Below are 23,870 nucleotides of genomic sequence, written 5' to 3'. Positions count from 1 at the left end.
GAACCCAGGACCAAGGTTGAAGGTAGAAGGAGACCTGTTTAGAAACTCTCCCATTGGCCCATTTGGAGCGTCTGAACTACATGTCATCACAACTCCCTTGATCTATGGGTTTAGAGGTTCTGTTTCCCAAAAAAGGAACACTTCTGTCAAGGGACAGTATTATAGTCCTATGTAGCTTTCAAGCTATGCTGGTAGCCCATCCCTTCAGGTTTCTCAGACCAAGAGATAGCGGTCAAGAAAAGGAGTCACCCTCCTGGCAGCAGTAATTGACCTAAAGAGAAACAGAGAAGGCTGCTGTTACACAGTGGTGTCTGGAAAAATGTGTTTGGCATTTAGGTGATTCACTGGGAATTTTCTTAGTACTTTCTTTGCCCTATTTTAAGAGTCAATGGAAAAATTTATCAGTCATAGCCTGGGAAGGGCATGATGATATGGTATGCAGTTACCTTAGGGGCTGAGATGTGGGTCACCCTGCAAGTTAACCTTCCTACACTGGAAGAGAAACTAGCTGAGGGTAAGAAGAATCTAGAGTAGGTAACAGAGGAAGACAATGAGTATCAGCCATAGCCTTAACACCAGCTGCAGTGATTTTGTCCCACTGACATCTCTCATATAAGCATCCCCAGGAAAAGAGACCAATCAGGACTTTCCCCCAGAACTTATCATATAAAGTAAATGGATACAAGTGGCACAGGTGCTGGACTGCAGTGGATATGATGTGCTGCTCAGACCCCTTTCTTCAGGACTGAGGCATTCATTCAACTGCTGGACTGTTGATGGTTATAGTTCTTAGTGAATTCCTCTCTCGGCATTGCCCTCAACTGAAGGGAGACACCTCCCCCAAGGTTATGCCTCTCCCTGGGGGATAGCCCACATTAAATGACTGGTAAGTGTGGGGTTATAAAGCTCTTGGCTCATGTGGTACAACTCAGGACTGTCCCAGCTCTAGAGAGCCCTCTGGGATTAGCTGAATCCTTTGCGGCAATTGCCATACAGTTCAGCTCCTCCCTGTGCCCGTTCCTATTTCCTTTATTCCTCCATAATTATTGATTCTGAGTGCATTTCTTGAGAACTTTGCTGCATAGAAACATCCAGCCCAGAGCCCATTTCCCAGGGAACACCCTGGAGTCCTATTATTTCCTATTCTGGTAGGTCACAAAGATCTGAGATCCTATTCAAGCTTATTACACACAGCATGCAAATGTCCTTCAATATACAATCCTGGTGTGTGGTTTTATTTAGCTGGGGGCTGGAGTAGTCACTTTACATGACTTATTTTAGTTAATAGTTTCAACAACCCTGGAAGGTAGCCACCTTCATTCGCAATTTATAGATGAGAGAACTGAGGCACAGAGAAGTTAGGTGTGTTGCTGAATTTACACAAGTAGCTAGCACCATAGCTGGGATTTGAGCTTCATCATTCTGCCTCCTATTATACTATGATGTTACAAAGGCTTTTGAAACACACTATAGTATGTGTTTGCTAGAGGTTCCTATTGCATCCTTAGTTGGAATTAACTGTGTGAGACTGTGGGTGAGGGACTCTCAAGTGGGACTTGATTCATTCATAAGTTTACCTGTGGGAGAGCTAGTCTAGTGTTTATTTATTGTGGCTTATCCTCAGATGGAGACAGGGGAGTAACTTAGTAACTTCTTCAGGATGGATTTAGCTGTTAAAAGATTTTAAATGATCTAGATTTGTGTGTCCTATTGTCCATGAGAATGAGAAAGAAAATGACAGCAAAAGGATAGTAGTTTTTCTGTTTTGACTCCAGTATTTCTTGATGCTATTGATTAAGTGGTATTTGGAAGGTAAGCTTGGTTCTCTCACCTCTTGTTGTCATCAACAATGGTGAACATTGATGGAGATTATGCCAGGGAGTGGAGAAAGTTAGAGACCCTCATAAACCTAGGGTCTCAAGTTTTATCTAACTGGCTTTGCTCAAAGCTGCATGGTCATATCATGCATGTTGCAAATAACATTGCCATTTGAGTTCTGCAAACAGCTGTTGAGTGATGGGCAAAGGTTTGTAACTGCAGCTCTCATAAAGATTTCATCTGTGTATTTTCAGTAAATTGATAATAATTAAATTTAAGGACTTCAGCTTTTACTAATTGTAGAATGTGCTTTAAACCCTGACCATGGGGGTAGTTATTATGGTGAAGTCTCTTGGTACTCTCTGTCTATAGTTTATTGCATTTGTGAAGCTTCTCTTCATTCTGCCTGATTTTCACAAGTGATAGTTATTGTCTGTGGTTTGTGTTATATGGCCTACGGGGCGGGGGAGGGGGGAACACTTGCTTAACTATTTAAATAGTTATAAGTCTATAGTTTCCTGAAATAACCCAGTCTAACTTTCTCAGAAAAGTGTGTAATTCCCTTTTCTGGGAATTGTTTTTTGCTTCTAATTCTTGCCCTCAGTGACATCCATGCTGGTAACTTATTTCCCTGCTAAACAAGATAAAAGTTAAAAGCATAAAAATTAGAAAAAAAAAAAAAAAAAGGTAAAAAATAAACAGGCCAGCTATCCCCCTTGCTTGATTCCCTTCATCCTCTTTCTATTGACCTCTTATGTTGGTAATGGCTATACAGTGGGGTATATTTCTGGATTACATTTTTAAAAAGACTAATAATTGTCTTCTGGTACTTATTACCAACTTGTTCTTGTTACCAACATTTCTTAGATATGATTTTCTTCTAAAAGTATTTAAAAGAAATTCCTGATGAGTGAACCCAGAAGGTTGGGGTTTGACGAGAGGGGTAGTTCTTGGTGTAAACCATGAACATAGGTAATTTTTTTTTTTTGCTTTTTTTCCATCACTACTTCTTAAGACTTTGAAACTTTGAAATAAACTTCCCCAAACATTAGTGGATTGAGCATATTGAGACTTATTGTCTCTAACTTTAATTTTTATTAAAAAAAAGTTTCAATGCTATGAATAAAAAAATTATTGAGGGAAGGAGTACAAGAGAGCCTTCTGGGTTGCTGGAAATTCTGTCTATCCTGATTTGGAGTGGTGCTTACGTAGGACTACGTGTGTGTGTGTGTGTGTGTGTGTGTGTGTGTGTGTGTGTTTGCATTTGTATATATGTAGAAATTCATTGAGTTGTATGCTTTAAGATTTGTGCTTTATGCTGTATAGATGTTGTAGCACAATAAAACAAATTAGTATTTTCTAGTTTTTAATTACATTTTTTATTAAAATTTTTAATGTTTTATTTATTTTTGAGAAAGAGAGAGAGAGAAAGAGAAGGAGCAGGGGAGGGTCAGAGAGAGAGAGAGAGACAGAATCCAAAGCAGGCTCCAGTCTCTGAGCTGCCAGCACAGAGCCCGACTCAGGGCTCAAACTCACAAACCCTGCAATTATGACCTGAGGCGAAGTTGGATGCTTAATTGACTGAGCCACCCAGGCACCCCAAAGGGTCTTTTATTTTAAAGCATTTAGAGCATGAGACAAGGTAAAGGAAAAAATTTAAGGTGTAATGTGTTATGCAACTGAAAGAGATCACAATTTAGAGATATGACTGGGATATTTAGTGTCCGGAGTAGATTGTCCTCACCCTCTCACCCTGGATCTTTAAACTTTGCTTCAGTCTCTCAGCCTGGTGCCAGACAGAGTTTCTTTTGGTACCAGGATAACTCTTACCCCTGAGTCTACTGTGGAAATTAAAGGTTTATTTTCAGATCTTGCTCAAAATTTGTCACCTTACTATGACTTAATAAAATAGCGCATATTGTCCCTGGGATGATCATGGACAAAGTTTCCAATGGTTGGAGGAGAATTCAGTGGAGTCAGGGGCAGCATTAAGGAAATCTATCCTAGAGATGGAGAGAAAACACCATGAGTGTAATGCATATGAGGACAGGATAGAACATTGACATTGCTGTTAATACTTTGTTACGCCTTTTGTGACAGAGAACTCTTGGTGCTGGCTAATTAATAGAGAAAAAGAAAAACTATTCTGAGTTTCAAACAAAGTCCATCGTTAAAAGGTCTAAATGTTAGTTGGACACTCTCAAGTTATTGTGCAGTTGACTTTTGAACAACACAGGTTTGAGCTACATAGGTCCACTTACATGCATATTTTAAAAATATGTACAGCACAGTACTGTGAGTGTATTTTCTCTCCTTATGATTTTCTTATAACCATTTTCTCTTCTTTATTATAAGAATACAGTATAGAAACATATCACACACAAACTATGTGATAACTATGTATGTTACCTGTAAGACTTCTGGTCAAGAGTAGGCCATTAGCAGTTAAATTTGGGGGGGAGTCAAGTTATACGTGGATTTTCAACTGTGTGAAGGTCAGTACCTCTAACCTCCAAGTTTTCCAAGGGTCAACTTCATATTCGTTTAACATGAACCTTGTGGATAGAGTCAGCCTGAACAGTAGGGCCCTGGGAGCTGGCCTGGCTGCCTTTTGCTATTGTGAAGTATGATCTTTCACGATTATGGTCCTTCTGGCTCTACACTGTTCCATTTGTTTCCATTTCTTGCTATTTGATGATAGCTTCTCTAACTCGTTCCATATCTCTTTTTATATCTCTGCACGTTCCATCATTTTCCTCCCATTTTTAAGTCTTTCCCTGGGCTTGTTTTAAGCCAGCTTGCGTGTGAATTCTTGCTGTTGTTCCACTCATCTGTCTCTCCCTCCAACAACAAGCTCATCTGTCATATCTCTTACCACTTCAGCCCATACTGGTCTCCTCTTTCCTGCTGTACTTGCTGTCTGTAACTTTCTACGTGGCAGTTCATAATTTCTGACCTCATTTCTCAAGTGGTTCACATGAATGGTTTATTTCTCAACTCCCTTGGAGGGAAAACATCACCTTCATCTCATATCAACTTTAGGGGTTAGCACAGGGCTTCAGGGGTGTTAGGGAATCCAGATTTACCTGAGGAATGAACAAATAATGTGTTCAAGGCTTCTGTAATATCAAGCCCTCAATTTTTTTTAAGGTTAATGCTTTGTAAAAATGGATCCATAAGAATATTATTTTGAATCCAAGTAATCTCATTCTTAAGAATATATTTTTTATTTAATTTTAACTTTCCTTTTATAGTTCAGTCTGACAAGAGAGACCATTTGTGTATGTGTAGGAAATCTTTTGTCCAATATAGGCTTCTAGTACATACAGGTTTTAAATAATGTAATATGGATATAGCTCATTATAGTCTCTAAATAATTACCAGGACCCTTCAATAAGGGAAATACTTTTCCAATGGATCATTAGAAACACATTTGTGGTAGACTTTTAAACCATTAATAATCATAGAGACTGTCCTAATTGCTTTTGGAGTGAAGAATTCTTTGTAGTATGGAGAACCACTTGCTAATTCATCTGTTTTGTTAGGCTAGATTTTCTTAAATTGACTTGCTTTAAAATGGGCATGCTTGCACTTTAAAAGACTCCAGAGACTATATCCAAACATAAAAATAGCATTGACGACTGACAGTCACCTCCCCCACCTTTCTCTCTGTCAGTTATGGGGACTATTTAAGGTTCTATCTTTTTCATGCTTTAGAAGTAATGTGAGGTTTACATTCAACTCCCTTTAATCTGAAACACTGACTGAGCTCCAAACCACTTAGCAGCCTGCCATTTTTCAATGGGAGGGGAAAGCAGCAATGTAATTTACTGTCCACATTTTATAGTTTTCCCTTTAAAAATCTGCTCAAACACTTCCTGTATTTGCAGAAACTAGAGAGCAATATGGCTTTTAAATGTGGCCCTTTCTGGGCAATTCTGGGAAGCTTAAAGTAGCTGACAGGCCACTGAACTTGGTGTACAGTGGTGAGAGATAAGGGGCTCTGCATATAAAGGTGTCACAGAGAATGTGAAGGAAGACATAGGCAACACAGTACATGTGATGAGTTAAAAAAAAAAAAGGAATATAGTATGGTAAGGACAGAGGGTCATGGCTGGCCTCTGCTACTGAACTTAGGTTCACAACTAGGTAATAATCATGTCATCATTTTAGCCAGGCAACAGCATTTACTGAGCACTGGCTTGCTGTGAGAGTTTCTTCACCATTACCCTGTCTAAACCCTGGTCTCTTAGAGATTCAGCCAAAAGGTCCTCTGGCCTCACATACTGTCTTTATTCCCAAACAAGCGATACCTGCCCTGGGCTTTATCTAGAAAGACTGGATAAAAGGTGGGATTCCAGAGGTTTTACTCTCAGGATGGTGTCCACTCCATCAGGCATTTCCCTGTTTTCCGTGTCCCAGTACTTTATTTCCTTACATTCTTCAACAGTTTTCATCTCCATTGACTTCATTCACTCATTTACTTATAGTTCTATCCTTTCATGAAGTGGTTACTGAATCTCTACCATGGGAGAGTACCTACTGGAGAGATACTGTATTAGCTAAGATTAGTTAGCGTTCTCAGAGAAGCAGAATCAATGGGATGGATGGATGGATGGATGGATGGATGGATAGATAGATAGATAGATAGATAGATAGAGATAGGAGAAAAAGAGAAAGAAAGAAAGAAAGAAAGAAAGAAAGAAAGAAAGAAAGAAAGAAAGAAAGAAAGAAAGAAAAGAAAAGAAAAGAAAAAAGAAAAGAAAGAAGAAAAGAAAGGAAAGAAAGGAAGAAAGAAAGAAAGGAAAGGAAGAAGAAAGAAAATATGTTGGTATCTATATTTACATACATCACCCCCCCACTCTGTCGATCAGCCTTTTTGTCTATCCATCTATCTATATATATATATATAAAATCTAGATTTATTTTAAAGAGTTAGATTGTGGAGGGTGGCAAGTCTAAATTTTCAGGCTGTCTGGAGACACAGAGGAGAGTTGATGTTACAAGTCGAGTCTGAGGGTAGTCTGGAGGTTGCCTGCCCTCTTGCTTGCAGGGAGGTCAGTCCTTTTTTTTTTTTTTAAGTTTATTTATTTATTTTGAGACAGAGAGAGAGTGCAGGGGAAGGATAGAGAGAAAGGGAGAGAGAGAATCCTAAATAGGCTCCACATTGCCAGCACAGAGCCCGAAGCAGTTTGAGCTCACAGACTGTGATATGACCTGAGCCGAAATCAAGAGTGGGATGCTTAACCGACTGAGCCACCCAGGTGCCCAGGTCAGTCCTTTTTCTGTTAAGGCATTCAACTATTGGATGAGACCCATCCACATTTCCAAGAGTAATCTGCTTTACTTGAAATATCTCGATTTAAATGTTAATCTCATCTAAAACATGACTTCACAGCAATATTTCAACTGATGTTTGACCAAATGCCTTGGTACTATGGTCTAGCCAAGTTAACACGTAAAATTAACTGTCACAGGTACTGTGAATCTTACAAAGGAGAGTAATATAGGTCGTTGTCCTCAATCAATATATGTTTAATTAGATGCTCATATCAATTGGTCAGTCAGTAACTGTAAATCAGGTCATGAGCCTTGTGATGGGTTCTGTATCATCTGTAAACAAAGAGCTTTGGGAATCTAGAGGAAAGAATGATTAATCCTGACTGGTGGTAGTGGGAAAGGCTTTGTAAAAGGGATGCAGTTTTGTGCTGCATGTTGAAAGCTGGGTAGGATTTTGCTAAATGAAAAGGGTAGGGGCTGAGGGAAAGGAAAATATCCTATTCCAATAAAAACAGAATTTGGTCATGAGTTTATATATTCCCTAAAATTGTACTCAGTTCAATTTCCTTTTCTTACTATTCTGAGCACAGATGCAATGCAAAGAAGCTGTATCTCTGGTCAGAAAGAATAATGATAATGGTCACTCTTCTTTAAGTGCTGCTTGCCATAGGTCAGGTACCATGGTGAGTGTTTACACTCATTATCTTAATTATTGTTCTACCACCCTGTAGGAAAGGTTATCAGTGGTGAAGCTCAGCCAGTACAGTGTGATATCAGTGGACTGTAAAAGACTGCTGATCATACTCCTGGGGCAAAGAAAGGACAGGAAGTTGTCCAGACAATGAAGTTGGGGCGGAAGTGAACTTCTTGTTCTTTGCTAGGCTGGGCCTTGACCAGGTAAGACTTGAGCCCAGGCTTAGCTCACACCCTAGATGATTCTGCAGCTGTTCTGGTATTGATGGAAGCTTGTTTGACAGTACCTAGGAGAATGAAATCTGTAATAATCTTTTGATTCTTTGCTAAGTTTGCTTTCACTAAACTAATCATTTTCATTACCCCAATGAAACTGAGAATTAGAGAGGCTAAGGGAATTTCCTAGCTGCCTGACATTAAAACGTGTGTCCTTTCTACTGAGCCCACACTGCCTTACCTCCAGGCTAATGGACAAACAGTGATTGCTATGGTTTGAATGTTTGTGTTCTCTCTGCCCCATCCCCAAATTCATATGTTGAAATCCTAATACGCAATGTGATATGGTAGTAGGAGGTAGGGCTTTTGAGAGGTGATTAGGTCATGAGGGTGGAGCCTTACTGAATGGAATTAGTGCTTTTATAAAAGAGACTCCACAGAGTTCTCTCAGCCCTTATACCGTATGAGGACACAATAAGAAGTCTGCAAGCTGGAAGAAGGCCCTTACCTAATCATGCTGGCACCCTGATCTCAGACTTCTAGCCTCCAAAACTATGAGAAATTAATTTCTACTGTTTATAAACTACCCAATATGTGATTTTTTAGAAATATCAGCCTGACAGACTAAAATAGTGATTTATGTAAATGACTCCAAAGAAGTGGGGTCAGTGCTATAATCGTGGTGTTTTTGAGGCACAGATGATGAAGTGATGCAATCTATGGGAGATATGATTAAAAGTATATATATTACAAGATATGCTGAAGCAATTGGGCCGGGGAGCCTGGGCAGATGATGAAGCTAGAACCAAGACAGAGGCAATGGGAATGGAAAGAAAGGGTTTAACATTAGAATAGTCTGTATATCAAGAAGACAAAACTTAGTAACTGATTTTAGGAAACGGTGGAAACTGAGTTGTCCATGTGCTAGTTACAAGCAAGGAAATACTCGCAGCTACTGAAGTAGAGAAAGGATTGCAGAAGGGTATCTCCTGAGTTCTAGGCCTAGGAGAGTTAGGCCTAGAGGTCATGCATCTAGGAATTAGATTTATACCATACCCTGGGGTTTCTGTGGTGAAGAGTCCACTCTTAGCACCACTGAACACTGCATATCACACCACACATGATGCTGGACATGGGATGCCGGAACTTCTACTACTGCTTGCCCCAAACTGCACACCCCTATGTCTAACCTCATATACAGTTCATGACTATGTAGCTCTGGCTTCCTCGTTGTACTCTGGCTGAAAGGGAGGCTAGGAAAGAGAGGTTCTAACTTCTATTTTGGATGGTTTGAGGAGTTTCTCAAACTTAGAATAGACAGTCACAAGAATGCTGGTGATAGCAAACATGCCTACTCCAGGTGGTGAAGAAGAAGAAGGAAACAAAACTGATCCCAATGTTTTTCATTTGGCAAATGGGTGATTGGAGATGCTGGAACCAAGATAAGGAAAATGGGAGGATGAATGGATTTTGGGGGCTAAAAAATTAATTGTGGGTTTTTTTTTTTCCCCTGAGTACATTGGATTTAAGATATCTGCAGTACATCAGTGTGGAGTCAGTTGTACAATACACAGTCAGGAATTTGCATCCCAGGCTCAAGATGGTAGATAGATAGACATGTAGACTTGGGAACAAGTATATAGATGAGTGAGTAGATAAGAGATCAGAAGTATGTAACCTGATGAATGTTACTTCTGAAAGGCAGAAGTGGCTTAGTCGATTAAGCGTCCGACTTTCGCTTAGGTCATGATCTCGCAGTTCGTGGGTTCGAGTCCCGCGTCTGGCTCTGTGCTGACTGCCAGCTCAGAGCCTGGAGCCTGCTTCAGAGTCTGTGTCTCTCTCGCTCTCTGACCCTCCCCTGCTCACGCTGTCGCTCTCTCTCTCTCCTAGAAATAAATAAAACATTAAAAAAAATAAAAAAAAAGAAAGGCAGATAGAAGATGACAAAGAGCCACCTAAGGATTTTGAGGGAAACAAGTTGGGGGTAGAATGAGAATCCAAAGATAGAAAACTAGAGTATCATGAAACTCAAAGGTGCAATGGAAGGAGATGGTGATCAAAACAATGAAATGCTGCAGAAAAGCAAGTAGTGTGGGGACTAGGGATCCCTGGATTTCTCAGAAAAAGTCATTGGCGGTGTGCAAAAGTTATTTTACCCAACGGCAAGATTATGATAGTCACAGACTCTGTATCTTTCCTCAGCCCTCAGCCGATATACAGCATTTTATTTTTGTCTCCACCCAGTTCTCAGGTTCCCTTCTCTTAAAACACCTAGCGTCCCTCCTTAAGGAGGTAAGGACCACCTTACCCTACAGTTCTGACAACAAACCCTTTCCAAATTTGCACCTCATTTTAATCTCAGTCTGCAGTTATGCTTTTCTCAGTATCACTTTTCCCTCAGCTCTGCCTTCTTCTCTTTAGCTCTACTCCCCAAGTTCTATTTGGTATTTTTCCAATTTCCCAGTGTCAGTTCCTAGGCCCAATCCAGTTCCCCAATTTCCATCCTTCCCAACACTATCCCTGAATGTACTTCCCCATCCACCAGTGGCACTCCCATTTTCCCGAGTTTTGCTATACTTCATGTACCATAGCCTTTACCTACACCCATCATTTTCCTGGCACTGTGTCTGTTGTTCTTAGTCCTTGGAGACTTTCCTGGCCAACCTTTGAACTACCTTTCTTTGTCTGTCTCGTTTTAGTTCCTCCTCTCACTTTGGGTGCTGTTATTCTCTCTTAACTATGCTGTTACTCTCTCTTAACTATGATCCGTCCTTCTGTACCTTTTCCTTATTTGCTAATTTTAAAAAAACAAAAGTATGTCTAAAAAATTGTTCCCTTTTAGGGACACGTACTGAAGTATTTATCAATGCAATGATAGGATGACTGGGATTATTTTCAAAATATTTGGAATGGGGGCAAGGGGGTGGGTATAAATGGAGAAATGACTGGTTAGGAGTTGATAATTGTTGAAGCTGAAGAATACACAGGGGCTTTTTGCATCACTCTATTTTTGTATATGTTTAAAATTTTTCATTAAAAAGGTTATAATAAAAAAGTTTAAATATATGTAAGTAAATAAAATGAACTGATATAAAGAAAACTATTAAGTGACACTAGTACTGATATGGCAAAAATAGGGTATGGAAAAAACCATGAAGGTGATATTTGAGTAATTGAAGGGAGGAAAACACTAAGCTGTTAGAGAAGGAGTTCAGAATGAGTGGGGATACAGAACAATAGAGCAAGCTTGGGAAAAGGGGAAAAAAGTCTAAGCAATTCCATTGTTTAGATCTGACTCTCTTGGTGAAGAAGACCATATGCTCTCCAGGAGCAAGGGGAGCAGGTAGGACTTGAATAAAGAATTTCGAGATAGCCATTTTAGGGAGGGAGGAGGAATTCTGCTAGAGCTGAGCTGTAGCTGAGGTTGGAGAATGTGAATCTACAGTGGGTGATCTCCATTATCTCAGCAGTCTAGTCTCAGTTACTCTAGGGACCCTCCTGGGTGCTTCATGTTTTCTGTAAAACATGTCTATTATGTAAATCAGTGAAAATGTAAAGTATCAGTAGAACCTATTTGTCTAGAAAATATGTTTTATGTACTTGGTTTGAGGGCGAATTTTTATTGAAAAAAGTTCCACTGCTAAAATGTTGGACTAAATAAGCACTATCCTTGGCATGGCTATTTACTTTGTGGTGCATTGTGCACTTGCTGCTACTTTTGTTGTAGGTGTTCATGTGCTGTACTGTACAATGATGAATATTGAGTCTGTCTCAAAGGGAGGAGAAATTTGAAAATGGCCATTGCCTTTTGGAGTGGCTCACAGGATTTTACCTGCCCCTGCCCTTGGGTTAGGCAGTGGTTTTCTGTGTGTGTGTGTGTGTGTGTGTGTGTGTGTGTGTGTGTGTGTGTATGAATGCATACATGCATGCGCATAAAGACATACACATGCACAATTTTGCGTATAATTTCAAGGGATTCAAAGACCAAAGATCCAGTTAAAATTCCATATCCAAGCCATGTGGCAGAAAACCTTAATGAGAAACTTGTCTATTTATGTTTAGCAAACAGAAGGGTTATTTTGGCTCTTAGAAATAATAAGCAGTATTGTCACCAAGATTATATATTCTCCAGGCATCTGATTTGAAAACTTGGCCTTTTTACCTCAGTCCAGGATGATTTACCAAAAGTTAATAAGTTAAATCTGACTCAAAGCCTGTTACCCCTTTGATGTCAGATAATTGCCTAATATATAAAACATTTATAATAGCATAACATGTCCACATAGTACAAGTTGTATTTTATTTTGTATTTTAAAAGTAAACTCTATATATAGACTTATATAATGAATCACCAGCTGCCATATTTAAGAGGAAAGAAGAGAGGGAACCTACATTTGTTGAGCATTTAGGACTCATTTACTGTTCTGTGTGTAACTTGTTTAGTCAACACAGGATTGCTATTAGACAGATATTACCTTTTGATTTGAATGATTGAAAAACTAAGGTTCATAAAATTGAATATATTCACCCAAGATGATCAGTTAATGAGTAGCTGAGCCAGCTTTGAAATGTTGGTTTCTTCTAAATCTTTGCTTAACAGAGAACCATGGATATTTGTTTGTATGTTTGTTTGTTTGTTTTTGGCTATCAAATATTCATTTCTCTCTATTTTTGGAGAATTACTTCCCCTGTTCCTCACTTTCCTCAACCCCACTCTATGATGTGTCCTTGAAGCTATTAATCGGGGTACCCTGCCTCATGACTCAAAGTAGGATAATCACATTCTCTTTGAGTTGTTTAAATCTTGCATGGAAAGACTTAAAGATTGAAATCTTAGTTGGAACTAATTTTTTCTAGTATTAACACCATGAATCGACTATTTGACTCCAGCTACCTAGCCCCTCTGAGCTACCCTGCTGGTTCTCTAGATTTCTCTTTGATTCTGTGAGCTGTTCAATATTCTTGAATAAACTCATTTCTTTTGTAGGTTATGTAGAGCTATGAACTGAACTGTGGCTGCCCTCCCACTGCCTTCTCCCTGACTGCAAATTTATAGGTTGTTGCTCTAACCTGAAATGTGATAGTGTTTGGAGACAGGGCCTTCGGGAGGTAGTTAGGTTCCAGTGAAGTCATGAAGGTGAAGCCCTCATGATAAGATTAATGTCCTTGTAAGAAGAGAAACCTTGCTTTTTCTCTCCCTGCAAAGTAAGGGCCTAGCAAGAAGGCAGCTATCTGCAGGCCAGGAAGAGAACCCTCACCAGGACCTTGATCCTGGACTTCCCAGACTTTGAAACTATGAGAAATAAATTCCTGTTGTTGTCTATAGTATTTTCTTATGACAGTCTGAGCTGACAAATACACATAGTTTCTATTGCCTTCTACTAAAGAATTGAGTACTGTACAAAACAACTAGTCAGAAGACGTATTTTAGTTTTTAGTACCTTGGTTCTGACAGGAGGTGAAAAGAAGGACAAGGGTCAAACTAGCAAATTAGTGATTTACTGTCATCTCTTGGGGAAAACATTTTTGTGAATAAAGAGAAAGTTGAAACTATTTCATAGAGTGGGATTTTGGAATTATTTATGGATTATACTTATTTTGACTCTCCTTATATCTTTGTTTGCATATTCCTCATTCCTAACTTGGTCATGATTTAGGTCTACATTGTGATAAGCCAGTGCAGACTTAGAAAATAAATTGGCCTGGGATAACTTGTCTTTCAGGTGGCAGGACTGATATAATGAAAGCTAATCCCTAGAACCCGGTCTTCCAGGAAGAAAAGCTGCCCTGAAATGGGCACCTAAACTTTTCCTTCCTTCTTATTTGCTTTGGTCTTAAAGAATGTAAGATATTCCTACTGCAGGAATTTATTAACTGGCTCTCGGTCACCTCTTCCTAACATAAGTTCATCTTTCATTTGTAGAGCTTTGTTTTGATCTATATGTCTTTTAGCTCTGAGGAGTACATTCCATGAGATGATTCAGTTCTGAGAAATCAAGCCAGGTAAAGATGAAATATAAGGTTTTACCACCTTTACGATCCTTTTCATCTGCTTTTAAGTATTTATACCTTCTCACCGTTTTTCTTGGCACCATTTATATGTTTTTCCTATAAGTTATTTGAGGTTGATGGCATCCTAGCAATCATGCAGTTTGCCCTTCTTATCTTACAGATGAGGAAACAGAGGTCTGTAGAAGTAACTGGCTTGTCAATAATTATATAGTTAGTAACTGAAAAAAGACTTGAACACACGTTTTCAGATTCCCAGTTCACCTTGCATTCTACTTCCACAAGCTGCCAACTAATTGACCGAGCCAAAATAATAAAAACAATTCCCTAAACTAAAGAACAACGTGGAAAAGAAGAAGAAATAGAAAATTTTCAAAGTATTGAATTTCACTGAGCAAAAGGGAAAGATATTGAGCCCATGTGGAGGAAAGAGGCAGAGAGGTAGTGTTTTTAGGAAGGATTGTTGTTAAGCCTACCGCCAAATTGCCCTATTCTCTAGGCAAGTGCCTGCATGTCTATTTCATGGGTTAAATAATCCCTTTAAGGTGAATTAAACACTCTCTTAATTTCCTTGGGAATAAAAGTTTTTAAAAGAATTTTTTTCCCTTGAGAATTTGTCACATTAAATCCACTTGGTTTGTGCATCCATGTTGAAAACAGACTAAGGGGAACTGGGACTTCATCTTATTTCTCTAATTGGCTTCTGTGCCTTCCTGTCTTGTGAGAATTGAATGTTGTCTGGGTACCCTGCTCCTTTTTCCAGTGTCTGCTTGGTAGCTTGTCTCTTTCAGGACAACCACACCCTAGGTCAGGATAGTTTGTTTTCGGTATAGGGCCAGCTGTTCCAGATTACTTTTTCAGGGTTGAAAACCTCCAGTTTGGACCTTGAGGCAAAAGACTGGGGAAAAAATGTAAAGGAAAAGGTCAGATAACATTTTGTCAGATTGTTGACTTTGTGTTTGGAACTGAATCTGTCGTTAGTGTTCTCTAGTATTCCTGCTCTAGATATATTGCTCTAAAGAACATAAGATTAAGTGAAAACACAACCTTCTCCTTTCCTCTAGGCAATAAAAGCAAATATTAAAAAAAGGAGTAGAACAGTGAAATCTATAATCCTCTCCCTGAATAAAGAAGTATTTCTTTTTTTTTTTAAATTTTTAAAATGTTTTTAATTTATTTCTGAGGAAGAGAGACAGTGTGAGCAGGGGAGGGTCAGAGAGAGAGGGAGACACAGAATATGAAACAGGCTCCAGGCTCTGAGCTAGCTGTCAGCATGGAGCCCGACGTGGGGCTCGAACTGTGAGATCATGACCTGAGCTGAAGTCAGACACTTAACCAACTGAGCCAACCAGGCACCCTGAAAGAAGCATTTCTTGATAACATTAGGGCATGGGTTCTGGGCCTGGGGTCCCAAGTCCCTCTGTGTGTAACTAAAAGACAGTGACCAAAGAACACATTTTAGTGAGGCAAACAACTTGGGAGCCATCCTTACCATAAAGGACTATTGAAGGTGAGTAATTAATAGCTACAGGATTTAGAGCAAAGTCTTAGGAAGTCAGTCTCTGTATCTGAAAGCATATTCCATGTCATAGAACTTACTTACTGTGTCACAAGAATATTCAGTAAATTCTTTGAAACAAAGAAAAAGGAAAGTATTAAATATTAAGTTCAATAATTGAAATGTGTTTTGTAAAGTTGGCTATTTTTTTCTCTTGTATTTAGATTGTACTTATAAACCTTTGAATCCTAAATCCCTCTGATTTTTAATAAAGGTAAACAATAATATAAACAAACATTTAAAAATAATTCGTAATCATAGTTCCTCATACAATGATACATATTTTTGCATAATAATTTCTAGCTCTTTTCATAGGCCTACATGTTTTATAATATTTACAACTACAGTATTTTATGCTACAATTTTTTTCACAAAACATTCTATATGTCTCTTAACATAAAATTTGCCATGTTTTTATATTGTATTAATAATTTCTGTTTTTAGAAGATATTTATTTATTTTGAGAGAGAAAGAGATAGAAGGTGTGCATGCACAAGATGGGGCAGGGGCACCAGAGACAGAAGGAGAGAGAGAGATTCCTAAGCAGGCTCCGTGCTGTTAATACAGAGCCCAACATAAGGCTTGATCCCACAAACCTTGAGATTATGACCTGAGCCAGAATCAAGAGGCAAATGCTTAACCGACTGAGCCACCCAGGTACCTAACAATTGCTATTTTATTTNAATTTCTGTTTTTAGAAGATATTTATTTATTTTGAGAGAGAAAGAGATAGAAGGTGTGCATGCACAAGCTGGGCCCCAGAGACAGAAGGAGAGAGAGAGATTCCTAAGCAGGCTCTGTGCTGTTAATACAGAGCCCAACATAAGGCTTGATCCCACAAACCTTGAGATTATGACCTGAGCCAGAATCAAGAGGCAAATGCTTAACCGACTGAGCCACCCAGGTACCTAACAATTGCTATTTTGAATGATTTCGTACAATTTAATATTATTTATTTTAATTTTCTAACTTCTACTATTGGCCACTGGCCACTTAGCTCAACTTTTATTAAATTATATTATAAAAATACAGATGCATATAATGCATACCACTCTATTGATCATCTTCATGTCCATAACTCATTATTTTATTAGTATTCAGCTGAATTATTTTCTCATAGTTAAATTCTCCAAAGTGGTATGAAGTTGAGGATTATGAATATATTTACGGTTCTTGCTGTATATCAACATATTGCTCTCTGAAGTGTTTGTATAATGTGACCATACTCCTTCCGCATTGTTACATATATTGAGTATTATCATTTGCTTGTTTTAATTTGCATTTCTTTGATTATTACTGGAATGAGCATTTTTTATTATGGATTTTGTTTTATTGATTTTACTAGTTGTGTTTATTTGGATGTTAAGTGTGTATGACAGTTTAACAACTTATTTTTTCCTGTTGAATAAGTTTCTCTGAGGAACAGTACACTTTGACTCCTGTAATCTTGACTGTCTATTCTAATGTGATCTTCAGGCCAAGAACATTAGAATACTTTTTTCTTAGGTGAGATTTGTCTGAAACCATCTCACTACATTTTAGTTAAAATAACTATTTGTACCATGAGGAGACTGTCCCACCTCACTGTGTCCTCACATGGCTGGGAAAGAGAGATCAATTGAGCTCCCTGGTGTCTCTTCCAATAAGGGCATGAATTCCATCCATAGGGCTCTAGCCTTATGACCTCATCTAATCTTAACCTCCCAAAAGCCCCATCACTAAATACTATCACATTGGAAGAGATTAGGGCTTCAACATATGAATTTGGGGGGAAACAAACATTCAGTCTCTAACACTGCCCTTCTCCCTTATGTCACTCCAGGTTCTATCCAAGTTTACACCCTCCAAATTAAGAGGAAATTGGTGAGTGTTAAAGACAAAGGTAAAATTTCATGAACACCTGATTGAATTTTTTAAAAAAATTGAATCAGTAGATAAGGAACAAAATGAAACAGATAGAAAACGTGGAAAGACAGTAGTTGGCCATTTTATGTCAGGGCCAGTCACTAAATATGATTTTTCTTGTGGGCATTTATGGTAATGTGGTATGTTGGGATTAAGAATCCACTTGGAAAAGTATTTTTATGTCTTATAACTCACAAATTCTGAATTTTGAGTCCCTGGGATAGAGCTTCTTAATGCAGGGATTTTAGCAGCACTGGGAATTACCAATTTGGTATCTTCTCTGCACACCCCCCCCACCCCCACTTCCTTTTGTTCCCTACCCACATTTCTCCACCTAAGCACCTACATACCAACTGACATCAGACTAGTTGCATATCTGGTTACTTCTTTATTTTCTTTTGTGACTCACAAATGAATCAATATCCTGGCAAGGAGTTAAGAAGGCTGGTTTTTTCAAAGGGTGTTTTATAGGTAAATACAAACTGGATAACTTGAATGTTTAAAAACACTTTAAGTAACTTAGGTTCTTTAATTATATGATTATTATTTTCACTACTTATCTTAGGGTTAAAAATCCTATCAGTTGATAATTTAAAAAATTTAGCTAGTTTATGAATCTGAATAAGCCTTATTCATACACGGTAAAAAATGGAAATGTTACAAAAAAGGTATACATGAAAAATAAATTTCTTTCCCACCCCACATTTCCAGGTCCTTTGTCTCTTCTCCTTAGAGATGATCACTACCATTGCTTGCTAGTATGCTATAGAAACACTCTTTAGCTAATCAAACTTAAATATTATTTATACAATCCCCTGGTAAAAAACTCAAATATGAAATACTACATACACTTCGTTTCTATTATTATTATTATTATTATTATTATTACCTTTAACTTAACTGTGTCTTGTTTCTTGGAGATTGGTCCATATTAGCACATATAACTTTATCCTGTTCTTTTTACTGGTTATATGATGAGGATATGCTTTAATTTATCAAATTAGCCCCCCCATTGGTACATATTTAGGTTACTTCCAGTCTTTCAAAAAACAAACCTGACTCAATGAGAAGCTTTGTATATATGCATTTGTGGATTTGTGCAAGTATATTTATAATATATTTGTAGGCTGAAAAATAGCATAAAGAGAAGTGTGGTGTTGTAATGGCTAAAAGCATGGATATTAGAGTTTAATATCTACTACTTGCCTACGACTTAGTAGACATATAACCTAGGGACAAGTTACTTAACTTCTTTGCCTTGGTTCCCTCATCTGTAAAATAAGTATAAAAGCTAGTATATACCTTGTAAATATATTATAAGACTTAAGGGAGCTAATAATGTAGAGCATTATTGGAGAGTTATTGGAGAGTAACTTTTTTTCCCCCAACCTTGATGAAGAACCCACTGGTAAGCTTGTTACAAGTATTGATATACTTGATGATTAATTTTGGCCAAAAAAAAAAATATTTGGGAGGGTAAATTGAGAGTAGGAGTTCCTGCTGGAGGTAGAAGTGGGAGGCTAAATTTTGTTTCATTTGTGTTTGAACTATGGATTAAGAGTCATCATTTGGGACCTCAGTGTCCTTGTCTCTGATATGCAGGGAATAGATTAGATAATCCCTAAAGTAACTTTCAACTCAAACAATTATGGCGGTGCTTATTCTGTTCTCAAAATGAGATGTGATTTATATGGTTTAGACACCTGTGGGAGATAAATTTAAATCTTGATTCATCTAACACTGTCACTTTGTACATATTCTTCCCTTTGTGTAGAATGACCTTCCCTTTTCCCCTTGGCTGACTGTGTAGCTAAGCTCTGAGTCATCCTCAGAGACTTAGGTCTGGCTGGGCCTTCACTGTGAAGCCTTCCCTGAGTGGCTCAGCTGAGTTAGGCAGCTTCTGCCTTTGTGTTGTCTTAGTCTCTGTGTTCTGTGGTGAGACAAGAGTTTTCAAAGATTAACTGATAGCTTTTATTTGTCATCCCAAGCTCAGCTTTTGTATTGCATTTTTAATGCATTGAGAAAGAGAGATGACATAGTCTTTTCTTGCGTTTTAAGTCTCAAAAGTCTGGGCCCTTCAGGGAAGGAAAAAGACAAAATTCATAGATGAACCATTTGCCAGGAAAAGACAGGCTGAGCAAGTAGAGTTTCCAAGCTGCAGAAGAAAGAAAGTGCTCCAGCCAGGAGAGGGCAAGAGGTGGGTAGACAAGGAGGGCCTCTGACAAAGGAGTGAGACTCCCTGGCGTTTTCCAGAGCTCAGCACAGGGGTAAGGAGAGTTACAAAATCCCTCAGAGGTATACAGAATCTGAGCACAGAGCGAGGCTAGGTTTCCTTTCCTGAATAGAGCCCAGAGAGATGAGAAGAACCCACAGTTGGAATGACGTCAGGGCACCCAGGTATACAGGCCTGAGGAAGCAGGATGGACCCCTGTACCTTTAAAGGGGCAAGGGAGTTAAAGAGAGTTGGGTTCCAAGGTACTATTGACAGGGAACATCAACAGAATCAGCAGAGATTTGCAGGGACCACCTACTGAAGGCAAGATAGAGGACATCTAAGCTAATACCCTAGACCAATACTCACCCAGTCCCAGTCTGCCTAGAAAAACACACAAATCCCAGTTTGACGGAGATCCAGTTCCCCAGCCCGGAGAAATAGGAACTCCATGATAGAACTCAAGTTTGATAGACTTTTTAAACACTTAAGTGCAGAAAGAATTTTAGCACCTCTAGGACTTCTCTCCTGCATCATAAATATTTGATTCATTATCTGCTCCTCTGGATCACAAGCTCTTCGAGGGAAAACACTAAGTCTTTACTTTCTGGTGTATTTGTTCCTATACCTTATAAGCACTCACACAGAGGAGGTGTGCAGTAAGCTTTTTGAATGAGTAGAGGGACATTTATTTGATGGCTGTTCTGTGCCACAACCTACCTTAGGTACTTTCACAGCCCTGTGAACCAGGCATTATTATTTCCATTTTGCACTTGAGATTACTAAGGCACAGGGAACTGATAGGCCCCATTTGTGGGCAGTAGGAGGCAGATCTTCATTCACACTCTAAGTCCTCTGACACCAGACTGCCTTCATAAGTAAAATGATTCTTTTATAGTCTGAACACAACTGTGGAATGAGGATGAAAATGAGTTTTTCAGTTACTTTAGTAAATGTTCACAAATTTCTTGATTTATTACTTTCAAAATAAAGAGCACGGTGCTCTGGTCATTTTACCTTTATTATTAATTACAAACTAGGAAAAAGTGGCTAGTATGCTATGACCATGATACCACAAGATCCCTGTAAAGCTTAATATACCTGCTAATACTGCCTTGTTTATTTGTACAAGAAGTATATTTTCTTCGTACACAAAATATAAACTCAGTATAAGAAGTAAAAANGAAATAAATTAAAAAAACATTAAAAAAAAATTCACTTATAATTCCTCTTCCTGCAGATGCCCACTTTAACTTTCAGTTATATTTCACCCTTATTTAAGAAAATTAGAACATTGATATCAATGCTTTGTTTGTATGTCATTATATCATGAGTATTGTACATAGCACTGGGTGTTTAGTGCTCATGAAACCAAATCTATGTAGATTATAGTGCATACCAGTAGTTACTTCACATGTAAATTGAGACATTCAGTATGCAAATTTTTGCTTTAGATAGTCTTCCAGAAAACTTTATTTATTTATTTAATGTTTATTTATCTTTGAGAGAGGGAGAGACAGTAGAGTGGGGGAGGGCAGAGAGAGAGAGGGAGACACCGGATCTGAAGCAGGTTTCGGGCTCTGAGCTATCAGCACAGAGCCCCATGTGAAGCTTGAAATCACAAACTGCAAGCTTATGACCTGAGCCGAAGTTGGATGCTTAACCATCCAGAAAACTTCTAAAGATNTTGTCAGCATTCAAGAGTCTCTCATGGTTTGCCTCTCTCCCTTTCCCCCACCATTTCCCCCCTTCTTCTCTTTTTGGTATTTCAAACTGCAATTAAAAGTTATTGTGTGATAGGGGGGAATATCACACAATAAATTTTAATTGCAGTTTGAAATACCAAAAAGATAATAAAAATCACCTTAAGCATTGTTTATGAATGGCCAAAAAATACTGCTAGAGAGAAAAGGGGCCTTATGTCCAGGAAGAATTTGACCACCTGACTCCAGTGTACTCTTTATATCCATGGACAGATTTGTAACTTCATCTGTTCTCTTGAACTAAAGAGAGAGAGGTTAGAAAGTCAGCCAGAAGCATAACAGTGATTGAGCAAGTATAGCAGCAACCTCCCTCCCACTCCAGAGATGGTGAACACTGGTTACAACAAGGAGTAAGAGGTTAGCACTAGATTTATCTTTCATACTTTCTAGAAAATTAACATATCTGGCTCAGACCAATTAAAGAGAAAAAGCATCTTATATCCAAAGTATTAGAATCTTCTTAATGGGAATGGAAGCCATGGTAGTATTGTTCTGGCTTGTTTCCATAGTGTTTAAGAAAGGAGGCCTGGAGGGCACTCTAAATTGACTTGATGCTTTTAGGTTTTTGACATGTGGTAACTAATATTATTTCCATGGCAATGTACTCTGTCAGCTGTTGCAGATTGAAATGTTATTAGCCCTTCCCTTTAATTGGCCATGTAATAAACCCATCATCTCAATACTATGGCTTGGTGGTCCAAACACAGCCTTGGAGCCACACTACTTGCTTTTGAATCCTGATTCTGCTCTTTATGGGCTTTGAGACTTTGATCAACTCCTCAAGATTTTTATGCCTCACTTTTTCATATATTCTTATCTCAGGCAGGTTTTATGAAGGATTAAATGAGTTAGCATATGTAAAGCACTTCAAATAATGGATGATGCAAAGTAAGAACTATAAGGTGTTAAATAAGAAGTAGTGTAATTGGGTTCTCCATTTGTGTTTGCTGGTGAACCAGAGGTAAAAGAAAGTAATTGGGTGTGGGCTAACGATACATGGCTGACTTGGACATCTCATAATTATGAGAAAGTGCCAACGTTTTTGTGACAGAGTGGGTGGATGGTTAAGCAAGACATAGGTAGGCTAGGGCTGAATATTGCAAGGGTCTGTAAGCTCACTGGGTTACTTTACTAGGCAACGTATATTGGAGGTGGTTTGGGGGATGAATGGGAAAAGTGGGTTATTTTAGGAACAAGATGAATATTTGAAGGGGGAATTGGGATTTCTCAGATACTTACCTAGGCTATGAGTGAGTTTGTTAAAAGAAGTAAATGGAGCCTATGAGTAGATTGAAGATATCCAGAGTTATTCCTTCTTGCTAGGCTTTTGGATAAATGAAATAGAATTTTAATATATAATTCCCTGTTTTTGGTGCCATTTGTTAGTTGCTAGCACATAAACCACTTCTGGCTAATTGAATCAGAGAAGTAATTTGTTGCAACTGGCGAAGCTCAAACAACCAAGAAGAAAGGCAAGGCAAAAGGTGTAGACCGGGAGGTACAGCCACTGGGGGACTGGGAAGCAGTGATTGAAGGATACAGGATGGCTGTTTCAGGGTCAGTCAGCCTCTTGTCGCTCATTCATATTCCAGAGAGAGGAATCTGATCAGCCTACCTTGGGTCAGGTGCCCACGCCTTTAGCAGAGGAGGGCAGGGAATCTAAATAGGCAACCACACCTGACTGTATCTGATGGAGGAGTTTCTCCAAAACAAAATCAGGGTGCTATTATCAGAAGAAGGAAGAAAGGAAGCAGAATGGACAAAAAACAACATATGTCCACTATTCTATATTGCTTCATGATACTGAGGAGGAAGACAAAAAGCGTAAGGAATTAAGAAGACCCTGAAGATTGATTTTTAATCTTTTTCTCTGGTTGCCTTCTCCTCTGACCTTGAAGCTAGACTCCAAAGCCTGGACTTCTGCCAGAAGGAATCCTCATACTCTGATGGAATTTTCTTCTCATCCTACCACAGTATTAAAACAGTTTGAAACACTATATAGATTTTTATGAAATGATGATATTCTTCCATTATATACTTACTGGATGTCTACTATCAGTAAAAGACAAGCCCTGTCTCCTGCCTTTCAGAAATTTACAGTTAAGGAAGTAAAATAGACATATAAAATATATATTACATGATGCCAAGGTAGTGTGGAGAATAGTATGATAGAGAAATAAAATAAGGCACTGTAAAATCTGCCTAGGGGTTTCAGTGAAGGTGTAATTTGATCTAAGTTTTGAAAAATGAATGAACATTTATAATTTTAAATTGAGGCATTTGGTAAACCAAAATTGTGACCCCAAGTTATAGACATTATTCACACCTCTCTGTCAGTGGCACCAATTTTATCTACTGGCAGCGTAAAAATTATTCTTTAGTCTTCTAAGCCTAAGAAGAGAGCTCATAAATAATA

The 23,870-nt window shown here is 38.5% G+C and overlaps 1 long non-coding RNA gene across 1 annotated transcript in view; it reads left to right on the top strand.

Moving 5' to 3' along the window:
* LOC144232368 (uncharacterized) overlaps positions 1-17,437 on the top strand; it is a 107,110-nt gene extending 89,673 nt beyond the window's left edge. Inside the window, exon 4 of the long non-coding RNA XR_013335374.1 lies at positions 17,397-17,437. This is a non-coding gene — a long non-coding RNA (uncharacterized LOC144232368). The remainder of the gene's footprint in view (positions 1-17,396) is intronic.
* Positions 17,438-23,870: the final 6,433 nt, after the last annotated feature.

Source organism: Crocuta crocuta, unplaced genomic scaffold (genome assembly GCF_008692635.1).
Source record: "Crocuta crocuta isolate KB4526 unplaced genomic scaffold, BGI_CrCroc_1.0 scaffold645, whole genome shotgun sequence".
In the NCBI taxonomy this organism is placed as follows: Eukaryota; Metazoa; Chordata; class Mammalia; order Carnivora; family Hyaenidae; genus Crocuta; species Crocuta crocuta.
Note: the sequence above shows the minus strand (reverse complement) of the source record. Positions and strands in the feature narration are given on the sequence as shown.